At 36.1% G+C, this 12,621-nt stretch overlaps 1 protein-coding gene across 3 annotated transcripts in view; it reads right to left on the bottom strand.

The window, feature by feature from the left end:
- Positions 1-12,621, bottom strand: part of BRWD3 (bromodomain and WD repeat domain containing 3) — a 122,906-nt gene that overhangs the window by 93,306 nt on the left and 16,979 nt on the right. The gene's annotated exons all lie outside the window — the stretch shown is intronic.

The raw sequence follows: 12,621 nt of genomic DNA, 5'->3' as shown, positions 1-12,621 counted from the left end.
AATAACAAAGAGTAATGAGGGAAGAAAAAATGTTCATAATAGTTATGTTCATATAATAATGTTCATAATTAAACAGAAAAATTTTTTCTCATTACATTTTACATCATGATACTAAGACATATAATACAATCTGTTTTCTTTCAAATAAAGAAACTAAAATTATTAATCCTAATATGAATACAATAATGATTCCAAAAATGGATACAAGGGGCTAGAAACTCATATGAACTATATAAAACCATATAAATGACTTTAAAAGGGATGCTTCCGTTTCCATGTGGCAGTAATTATAGCACTTCCATTCATTTAATATTTAGTGAGCACTCACAATTTAGCACATACAAAAGACGCTGAGTTTATATTTCAGTTCTAATTACTTGCAGGTGTGACAAGAATCCTTTGCTCCTCTCCAGATACAAAAAAAAGTAACAACTTTAGAAGTAACTTGCTTCATGCACAATTATCAAGTACAAAAAGGAGGAAAGTAGAGGGATGTAGAGAACAAAAAGCAAGGCCTGCCTGGCAAAAGTGTGATCCATGGGCAAGGGATGAGTATTACATAAAATTAGAGAGATGATGACAAATAGTTCTGGCGGAAACCCAGTCACTTCAGCCAAATAAAAAGTTTAAAAATTAGAGTACTTTCTTTCAATTTACATTTACAGATTAACAAGAGGCAGATTTTCCACCTCCCAGTGAATCCTGGCTTTAAGTGTGACATATAACAATACAATGGCCAGTAAGTCAAGAGCCAGTCAATGCTAAATGGAAGCTTATGGCAACATATACATATTAATTTGGCTGCAGTGTTAATGAAAGCCTCCTGAGCTTTATAAGGTATAAATTACAGGCCTACTATGTAAATTATAGGACACTGGTTATAGGACATTGCTATATGTCAATTGTACTAAAGATAAAAGGGGAAAAAAGGTTTAGAAAGTCTTATCGCAGCATATACTTAACTCAGTTTAGAAATACAAGCATGTACATTTGTTCCTTGCGTATAAGTTAGTCTCAAGCTAAAATGAACAAGCCATCATGCTGCCATTTCTACAGATAATTTTATGAAAACTGTTTAAAATGTGATAATTAGGACAATTTCTGAAACTTCTACCATGATAGGTAATAACTATAATACTAGTTCTTCCAAATATTCATTTCAAACAGACATGACACAAATTTTAAAAATTACTTCTGTACTGACAAACTAGCTCATAGCAGAGTTGTGTTTGTGTGAAATTTTAGTTTCAAATTTTACTGTAACTACTACAAAGTTTCCAAAACAACTACTAATTTTTAAAAGGATAAAGAATTAATATGTAGTGATTATAATGCAAGATCTCAAACAATATTACAAATATTAATTACATAGACCCCAGGATTTCTTTGAGTGGCATTAGGTATTAATATTGTTTTTAATTTAGTTCAATTTTATTCCTCTGAATTAATTTTAGCACAACATAAAACCAACTTGATCAGTCACGTATACAGCTAATGAAGTGACATGACTGGAGCTTAGACCTGTAATAATGTAAATATAGGCATCTTTGCTCCTGCCCTACAGGAATTTGGAAATTCACTCTTGGTAAACTTAAGTAAACATATATTTGAAGTATTACAGTTGTTGGTCTGGAGAATGGAATAGGGGAATTAACTCCCAAATTCCATCCCCATGCTCCCTTCCCTCCATTTCATTAAATTACTAAATATCATTGTTGATTAACTGCACAAAAGATGGGAACATTTGAATAAATAATCCAATATAGTGGAGAGTCGAAATAAGGCCAGAATTTTATTGGTTTTGGCCAAAAACAACTGTAAAATTTTCAATGGAAAGAAGTGGTACAATATGATCTTTAAAATGAGTTACTAAGATCACAATAGGAAAAGCTAAAGGTAGTTTCTAAGTACAAAAACAAGAAACATTCCAGGTTAAGTATATAAAGTGAATCATTAGTCAATATATTACTACCAAATTATGCACCTATCCAGAGGGCTGCTTACTGGTTCCCACATTGGTCTAAATCTGCACTGTATATTAGCCATATGTGGTTACTGAATGTCAAATTACTTAAAATTCTATAAAGTTAAAAATTTTATTCCTCAGATACAACAGCCACACGTGACTAGTAGCTACTGTTTTGGATAAATCCATTATCGCTGAAAGGTCTACTGAGTAGCACTATTCTACATAAAATACCAGTTAAATGAGCCCCAAGAAATAACTGGTACAATTTCATCATACTGAATAAAATTTCATATGTGGGATATATCTATTTATGATAAAAGCTCTACACAAAGTATGAACAAAAGGGAACATCTTCAACCTGATAAAGGGCACCTACAATCATACTTAATCATGAAAGATTGCCTGGTTTCCCTCTAACACCAGAAACAATGCAAGGATGTCCAGTCTGACCACATCAATTCATCACTGTACTTGAGGTATTAGCAGGACAATGCAAGAAAAAGCACCATAAGGCAGACAAGAACAGAAAGGAAAAAGTGAACCTGTCTTTATTTGCAGATAACATGACCATCTACATAGAGAATCCCAAAGAATCTCAAAAAAAAAAAAGCTATTATATCTAGTGAATTTAGCAATGTCAATATGCAAAAAAAGAAAAATCCTGTTTCTATTTACTATTAACAGCAACTGGAAACTGAAATTTTAAAATACACAATTTAAAATAGAATCAAGAATCTGTAAAATTCTTTGGGAAAAATTTCACAATAGATGTTCAAGACTTGTACACTGAAAACTAAAAAACACTCCTATAAGAAATTTAAAAAGACATAAATAAATGAAGGATTATACTATGTTCCTGGATTGGAAGGCCTAATGTTAAGATATACATTTTCCCCAAATTGATCTATAGAGTCAATGTAATCCCAAGCAAAATCCCAGTCGCTTTTTTTATTATCAAAATTGAGAACCTAATTCTAAAATTATACATTGCTGGTGGGAATACACAATGGGATAGCCACTTTTGAAATAATTTGGCACTATCTTAAAAAGTTAAACTTGCACTTATCATATGATTCAATAATCCACTACCTAGGTATTTACCCAAGAGAAAGGAAAACAGATGTTCATGCAACAATCTGTACAAGAATACTTATAGGCCTTTATTTATAATAGCCCAAATCTGAAACAACCCAAAGGTCCATCAACTGATGAATGGACAAACAGACTATAGTATATCCATACAACAGATTACTACTTGGTAATAAAAAGGCATAAACTCCTGATATGTGAAATGACACACATGAATCAAAAAAGAATTAGGTCTAAGTGGAATCAGACACACACAAAAGGCTACATACTGTATGATTTCATTTAGATGACATTTCTAAGTAAGTCTGAAGTACAGTGACAGAGAGACAGTAGTTTCCAGGGATAGAGGAATAGGGGATTGACTGCAATGAGGCATGAAATTTAGACGTTGATAAAAATGTCCCATACTTTTATTGTGCTAGTGGTTATACAAATGGATACATTTGTCAAAACTCATTGAACTGCACACTTTATAAATGGAAGAACTTTATTTTGTATGAATCACACACCATAATAAACTTGATTTAAAAAATAAAAGTAATGTGGCTAATCCTTTATCTTTGGAGTTCTGTAAGTATAGATCAATTATACCAAAGAACTATTGGTAACACCTGATGATGAAATGGTTTAGAAACAGACTGTTTGGAAGGCAAGCAGTACAAAGTACTCCAGTCACATACTTCTCTGGGCTTTGGGATTTTCTGCTGTAAACGAGTTTACAACCCAGTTTCCCAAATTTGTTCCTAGGAAACTTTCAGAATGTTACAGGTATTCTGGGAAAAGGGTTTCCACTGTCAAATTACTTAAAAAATACTCCCCATAAGGTGATTCACAGTGCATTTTAGCATATGAAAGCATCTGAGCAGTCCTACATGCATTTATTTCTTTCTATATTTTTTTGAACTCAGTGTTTCCCACATTTACTTGACAAAAGAACATTTTTATCAAGAAATAATGTTGCTGAAGTTCTTTCAAGTGCTAAAAATCTTTGACAAAACTTTAAAGAGTTACCTTCACGATTAAGTTTTATTTATACTGGGAAACTATAAAACTGATGGATTTTAAAGTAGCTACAGAGAGCTGTACCCCACAATGAAAAAACTGCCTCATATAACAAATTTTAAAAGACTTCCTGGGGGAAGGGTATAGTTCAGTGGTAGAGTGTGTGCTTTGCATGAATAAGGTCCTGGGTTCAATCCCCAGTACCTCCATTAAAAATAATAATAAAATATAAATGAACCTAATTCCCCCCCAAAAAATGCTTAAAAACAAGTAAATAATTTAAAAAAGATTTCCTATGCATCATATTTACTCTCCTAGTCAATTCCTCTGAGTTTTTATCAGCTTCTGAATTCTAAATATTTAAGTAAATCTTGACTAGTACATACTACATGAAAATATATCATGACTGAACTATCTCTATTCTAATAGCTCCTCCCCAAATAACATGTAAGATTTAAGAATGTGAAAGCATCGATGCCAGGGACACTGAAATTCCTAAACAATTACTATCATGTATAACAAAGTGATTGATTTTCTGGTCAAGATGGCAGAGTGGTAGGACTACGAGCTCGCCTCTCCTCTCGACTACAACAAAATCACAACTCATGGCTAAACAACCATCAAGAAAAAGACTGGAACTTAACAAAAAAGATCTTCTGCAATTGGAAACATAAACAGGGAACCACAGTAGGACCGTAGGAGGAACGTGCTCATGATATAATTGGGCTCCATACCCAATAGGTGGGCGGCCCACAAGCTGAAGAACAGTTAAGTCTCAGAGGCCCTCCCACAGGAGTGAGAGCTCTAAGCCCCACATCAGGATCCCCAGCCTGGAATTCCAGTACTTGGAGGAGGAGGAGACCCGAGGACATTTGGTTTTGAAGGCCAGTGGGGCCTAGCTCCAGGAGCCCCATGGGACTGGGAGAAACAGAGACTTCATTCTCTTAGGAAGCATACACAGAATCTCAAGGGCACCAGGTCCAAAGGCAGAGGCAGTGATTTCATAGGAACCTGGGCCAGAACTGACTGCTGGATTTGGAGGGTCTCCTGGGGATGTGGGGGACAGCAGTGGCTCACCCAGGGGACACAAATGATGGTGTTGGACATGCTGGGAGTATTCATCTACATGAGCTTCTCTGGAGGCTGACATCTTGATTGGATCATTAGCACCAAGACCCAGCCCCACCCAACAGCCTATAGGGAAGCCTCAGGCCAAACAACATACAGGGTGGGAACACAGCCACACCCATCAGCAGACTGCCTAAGCCACAAAGGCCTCTAGACAAGGCCCTACCCACCAGAGGTCCAGGATCAAGCTTCACCCAGCAGTAGGCAGGCACCAACTCCTCCTACCAGGAAATCTGCATAAGCCTCTAGTCCAGCCTCACCCACCAGGGGGAGATACTAGAAATAAGAAAACAACAATCCCAAAGCCTGTGGAAGAAATCCACAAACACATAAAAATATAGACAATATGAGGCAGCAAAGGAATATCTCTTAAGCCAAGGCACAAGAAAAAATCCCAGAATAAGAAATAAGTGATAAGGAGATAGGTACTTTAACTGAGAAAGAGTTTAAAGTAATGATGGCCAAGATGTTCAGAGAACTCAGGAGGAGTATAGATGCACAAAGTGAAGTTTTTAGCAAAGAGTTGGAAAATATAAAGAATACCCAGAGTTGAAAAGTAAAATCACTGAAATGAATAACACACTAGAAGGAAACAGGAATAGACTAAATGAGGCAGAAGAATGGATCAGTGAGCTAGAAGACAGATTAGTGGAAATCACTACTGCAGAACAGAAAAAAGAAAAAAGAATAAAAAGAAATGAGGATAGTTTAAGTGAACTCTGGGACAACATGAAACACTTATATTTGCATTATAGGGGTCCCAGAAGGGATGAGAGAGAGAAAGGACCTGAGAAAATTTTTGGAGAGATCATCAATGAAAACGTCCCCAACTTGGGAAAGAAAACAGTCACCCAAGTCCAAGAAGTGCAGACAGTACCACACAGGATCAACCCAAAGAGGAACACAGAAAGGCACATAGTCATAAAATTGACAACAATTAAGGATAAGGAGAAAATATTAAAATTAGCAAGAGAAAAGTAACAAATCACATACAAGGGAACTCCCATAAAGTTACCAGCTGATTTTTCAGCAGAAACTCTAGAAGCAAGAAGGGAGTGGCACGATATATGTATAGTGATGAAAGGGGAAAACTTAAAACCAAGAATACTCTATCCAGCAAGGCTCTTGTTCAGACCTGATGTAGAAACCAAAAGCTTCACAGATAAACAAAAGCTAAAAGATTTCAGCACTGTCAAACCAGCTTTACAACAAATGTTAAAAGACCTTCTCTAGTCATCAAGCCATAACAAAAGAGAACAAAAAGAAGAAAGAGGGAAAAAACAGACCTACAAAAGATTGCTTTGGCTGTTCAACATCTTATGTGGTTCCTTATAAATTTTGGAATACAATTTTGTTCTAGTTCTGTGAGGAATCTCATATTTTGACAGAGGTTGCACTGGATCTGTGGATTGCTTTGGGTAGTGTGGCCATTTTGATAGTGTTGATTCTTCCAATCCAAGAGCACAAGAAATCTTTCTATTTCTTTGTGTCATTTTGGTTTTCAGAGTATAGGTAACCTCCTTGGTTAAGTTTATTTCTAGGTATTTTAATGCTTTTGATATAATGGAAATGTTTCTGCCGGTTATAATATTCTGGTTTTTAAAGTGACAAAAAAAAGTGAAGGGCCACAAATGGCAAAATATCCTTCTTTCTTATGGGTGAGTTGTACTACATTTTATATATATATATATATACTGTATGTATATATATATATATATATATATATATATACACACACACACACACACACATACACACACACTGCATCTTCATTATCTATTCAAATATTGATGTACACTTAGGATGCTTCCATATTTTATCAATTATAAATAATGCTGCTATTAATAATAGGGTGTATGTATGTTTTTGAAATAAATGTTATTTTCTGGTTGGCTTTATTCCTTTGATAACAATGTAAGTTTACAAAGCTAAAGTTCTAAACATTCTTCAAAACAATGAACAGTACATATATGTAAATTAAAATATATATGTGCAGCAAAAAAAAAAATGAGCTATCAAGCCATGAAAGACATGGAAGAAATTTAAAAGACATATTACTAAATGAAAGAAGGCAGTCTGAAAAGGCTACAAACTGTATGATCCCAAACAAATGACATTCTGGAAAAGGCAAAGCTATAAAAACCATAAAAAGATTGTGGTTTCCAGGAGTTTGGGGAGAGGGAGGGAGGGAGAAATAAATCGATGGAGCATAAGGGATTTTCAGGGCAATGAAATTACTCTGTATGATACTATAGTTGTAGCTACATGTCATTATGCATTTGTCAAAACCCAGAGAATGTACAACATCAAGAGTGAACCCCAATGCAAACTATGAGTTCGGTTGATAATAATGTTTCCATGTTGGTTCATCGACTGTACCAAATATGGCACACTGATGAGGGATGTTGAGGGTAGGGGAGTATATATATGTGGATGGGGAGGGCTATGTACAAACTCTGTATTTTCTGCTCTATTCTGCTGAATCTGAAACTGCTCTAAAAAATAGCCTATTAATAAAAAAAATTGATTAAGTCAGAATGTAAAGCATTTACTGTACAAAACCAGTAGAGTTTGAATGTATATGCATAGTAGAAAGAATTTTTGAAAAGAAAAGGAAAGAGTAAAGAAAGATTGAAAACCTAATACTGTAAAGGCTGCTCTTTAGCACTTCACATGTGACCCCTGAAGGAGTATAAAGCATTACAAGTAATGTTGAAGGATGCCAAGACGGTGGAGTAGAAGGATGCTCATAGCTTACCCTCTCCCAAAAATACACCAAAACTCACATCCACAGACTCACTCAGCCAACCAGAGCACCTGCCTAACTCCAATAGAACATCGCCCTCTTAAAAAGATAAACACGCCAAAAATCTGGTAAAAGAAAAGGAAAAAAGAAAGAAGAAAAGGCAAAACAGTGTGGGACAGGTCCCACGGGAAGGGAGCGGCAAAGGAGGAATAGCGCTCATTCACTGGGTCTCTCCCTGTCGAACGGAGAGGCCAGTGAGACAGAGGGGGAGCCTCTGAGGCTCAGATCTGTACAGAGCACCCCTTGACCAACAGAACTAAGTTAAATGGGCACAGAGGTTCCCTGCAACACCCAGCCCGAGACGCAAGCCAGCAGCTGGGGAAATGGGACAGGCTGCCCGAGCCGGGCAGAGGACTGGGGCTGCTGCACTGTTGCAGCCCCAGGGTACTGCAGGGTGCTGCGCGCTGTGGATGAGTGAGTACACAGGGCAAAACAATCTGGGCCCTCCATAAAACAACACGGCTGATGTGCCCTGGGGGAAAGGGTGACATACCCCCATCTCTAGAAACACACTGAAAATTTTCGGGAGAAGAGAGGCAGGGCTCAGGCACAGCTGCCATATCCTTCAGCACTTAGAACCCAAGCAGGGTCGGGGTCGAAACCTGAATCCATCCCTTAGGGCTTAGCAGTCTCAAAGGCCAAATGAAGACTTGTTTACAGCAAGAGGCAGATAGGATCTTTCTGCCATGGTACCTCAGAGAACTCACGCAACCAAGACAAACAAGGAGCTGAGTTTTGGCACAGAGCAGGGGTGGGGCTGTTCCGTGGTCTTCCCTGAGCCCACCTACGGAACACTGATCATTGGCAGAGTGGGCAGCTGCACAGAGCAGGGGAGCAACCTGAGCCGGGAGAGGGTAGGTGGACACCCGCCTTCCTGGCAGGAATGCAGCACCTGACCTCGGTGCTAGGAGGCGGGCACCTTCCCCGAGCTCATTATCTGCCTGCAACATTGAGAGGGGGAATGACCTGCCTGCCCACCACGAAGGAAAGCAGCACCTGACCACAGTGTTGGGAGGGGTTGTGATCTGCTTCCCGACAGGCACTGGGAGCAGTACAGATGAGGGATACCAACAGAGGACCTCTGGAAACAGCAAGCTGAGTTAGCAAAACAGGGCGAAAACAGAAAGACTTCTCGATAAAATCATTAAGAGCACACAGTCTCCATGAAACATCTCACCATTTTTTTTAATCTTTTTTTATCTGTTCTATTTTCTATTACCTTTTTAATTTTTACTTTTTAAACACTTATATATGCTTCCAGTTTTAATCCCTTTAAAATTTTTCTTTTCAAATATTTTTATTATTGTTGTTTTTTAAAAACCACCTCATTACATTTTTATTACTCTTGGTTTTGATGTCCTCTTATTGATTATACACAGGATTCAAAATTTTTTTTGCTCTTTTCTCCTTTTCTAAATGGTTTAAAAGACGTCTCAACTCGAATGCTATTCTGCTTCAACTTGCTCTTCTATTTTTGATTATATACTGTTTTCAAACCTTTTTTCCCCTCTCTTCTTTTAAAATTATCCTTTCATTTTATCTTTTCTACTTTCTAGTACCTCTTTGTTACTTTTTGAACAATTGTATATACTCCTAGTTTTAATCACTTTAATATTTTTCTTTTAAAGTATTATTATTATTATTCTTAAAAATCCACCTGATTTCATTTTCATTTCTTTTGGTTTTGATCTCCTGTTATTGATTATACACAGGATTCAAATACTGTTTTGGGCTTTTTCCTTTTTTAAAAGTTTTTACAAAGACATCTCAACTCGACTGCTAGTTTGATTCAAATTGCTCCTCTATTATTGATTATAAACTGTTTTCAAACCTTTTTACTCCCTTCTATTAAAATTCTCTTTCTCTTTTTTTTAAGTTTTATTCCCGCATAAGCGATAGATACATAAATAAATAAACTCCTTAAGGACCAAAATAGATAACTGATACTCCAAAAGCCAAAGTGCCAGAGAGATATGAGCAATATGAAGAAGCAGAGGAACCACTCCCAATTAGAAGAGCAAGAGAAATCCCCAGAAAGAACAATCAAAGAAATAGACACTGATGGCCTACTAGATCAAGATTTCAAAAAAGGACTGATCAAAGTACAGATGGAACTAAAACAGATAGTATTTAGAGATATAAAATATGTCAAAAATGAAATTGAAGATATAAAGAAGACCCAAGTAGAATTGGTAAACTCATTGGCTGAGTTAGAGCTGATCTAAAGGCTGTACAAAGCAGACTAGAAATGCAGAGGAATGAATAAGTGACACAGAAGAAAGGACAACATAAAGCACTCAATCAGAACAGCTGAGAGAAAAACAAATATAAACCAATGAAAACAGTATAAAGGACCTATGGGATAATATAAAGCATGCCAATTTACGCATAATAGGGGTTCCAGAAGGGGAAGAAAACTCAAAGGGGATTGAAAAGGTATTTGAAGAAATCACAACTGAAAACCTGCCAAACTTAAAGAAGGAATCAGATATCCAAGTACAGGAAGCTCAGAGGGTCCCAAACAGAAGGAATCCAAACAGACCCACACCAAGACATATCATAATCAAGATGGCCATAGTCAAGAATAAAGAAATGATCCTAAAGGCAGCAAGAGACAAACAAAGAGTGAGTTACAAGGGAACCCCCATAAGGCTCTCAGCTGATTACTCTACACAAACACTACAGGCCAGAAGGGAGTGGCAAGATATATTCAAACTCCTGAATGAAAAGAAGATGCAGCCTAGGATACTTTATCCAGCAAGGCTATCTTTTAGAATAGGAGAGATAAAGAATTTCACAAACAAGTAAAAACTAAAAGAGTTTAGCAACACCAAACCCATGCTAAAAGAAATATTGAAAGATCTACTCTAAATAGAAAAGAAGCAGGATGCTATACATCGGAAAAACTTATAACTGGAAAGGTGATAACTACAATGAATTACAAATAGAATAAACATGATATTGTAAACAAAGATATCTAAATCATTAAGGGCGGGAGGGGAAGCAAGAAAAAATACAGTAACTTTTTTTCCTTCTTTTTAAAATTTTTTTGTTCTCAATAGGATGGGTCTGAGATTATACTACTATCTAATAAAAAACTTCTAGTAACGGGCCAATAGATTTACAAAAAAGGGTAACCACAAGCAAAAACTTAAAGTCACTCACAAATACTAAAAAAAAATTAATGATAATACTAAGGAAAATGACCAAACCACAAAAAGGAAGAAAGAATAAAGAAGAAATACCAAACAAACTGCAAAAGTAAGTTCAAAATGGCAATAAACACACATCTATCATTAATTACTATAAATATTAATGGACTAAATGCTCCAATCAAAAGACAGAGTGGCAGACTGGATAATAAAACAAGGATATCCAATATGCTGCATACAAGAGACCCACTTTAGGGAGGAGGACACATAGAGATTGAGTGAAAGGATAGAAAAGGATATTCCATACAAATGGAAATGCCAAAAAAGCAGGTGTTCCAGTACTGATTTCAGACAAAATAGACTTTAAAACAAAGGCCATGAGGAAAGATAAAGAAGGGCATTTAATAATGATTAAAGGCGTGATACAAGATGAGGATATTACACTCGTTAAAATATATGCACCCAATATAGGAGCACCTAAGTACATAAAACAATTACTAACAGAGATAAAGGGGGATATTGATGGGAATACAATCAATGCTAGAGATCTTAACACTGCATTAACATCACCAGGCAGATCTTCCATACAGAAAATAAATAAGGCAATGGAAAAATTAAATGATACAATAGAAAACTTAGATTTGGTGGATATTTTCAGAGCATTACACCCCCCAAAAACAGTTTATACATTCTTTTCAACTGCACATGGAACATTTTCTAGGATTGATCATGTACTTGGGCACAAAAGAAGCCTCAAAAATTTTAAGAAGACAGAAATAATCTCAAAAATGTTTACTAACCACAATGCCATGAAACTAGAAAACAACTACAGAGAAAAAAAGGAGAAAAAAAGGAAAGCATGGAGATTAAACAACATGGTATTAAAAACCAATGGGTCAGTGATTAAATCAAATTTGAAATTAAAAAATACCTTGAGACAAATGAAAATGAAAACACAACCACACAAAATTTATGGGACACAGCAGAGGCAGTGCTAAGAGGGAAGTTTATAGCGATACAGGCCTTCCACAGAACAGAAGAACAATCTCAAAGAAACAATGTAACCCACCAGCTAAAAGAACTAGAAAAAGAAAAGGAAAACATCCCAAATGACAGCAGAAGGAAGGAAATAATAAGATCAGAGAGGAAATAAATAAAATAGAGATTAAAAAAAAATAGAAAAAAAAACAATCAAACCAAAAGCTGGTTTTTTGAAAAAGTAAATAAAATTGACAAACCTGTGTACAAACTTACAAAGAAGAAAAACAGAGTGTGCAAATAAGCAAAACAAGAAAGGAAAATGGAGAAATTACAACAAATAACACAGAAATACAGAATATCATATGATAATATTATGAAAAACTATATGGGAACAAAATGGATAACCTAGAGGAGACAGACAAGTTTCTGGAAACATACAGTCCACCAAGACTGAATCAAGAAGAAGCTGACCACTCGAACAAACCGATCACTAG

The sequence above is a fragment of the Camelus dromedarius genome, chromosome X (genome assembly GCF_036321535.1).
Source record: "Camelus dromedarius isolate mCamDro1 chromosome X, mCamDro1.pat, whole genome shotgun sequence".
Taxonomy (NCBI): domain Eukaryota; kingdom Metazoa; phylum Chordata; class Mammalia; order Artiodactyla; family Camelidae; genus Camelus; species Camelus dromedarius.
This window is presented reverse-complemented; position numbering and strand designations above follow the sequence as displayed.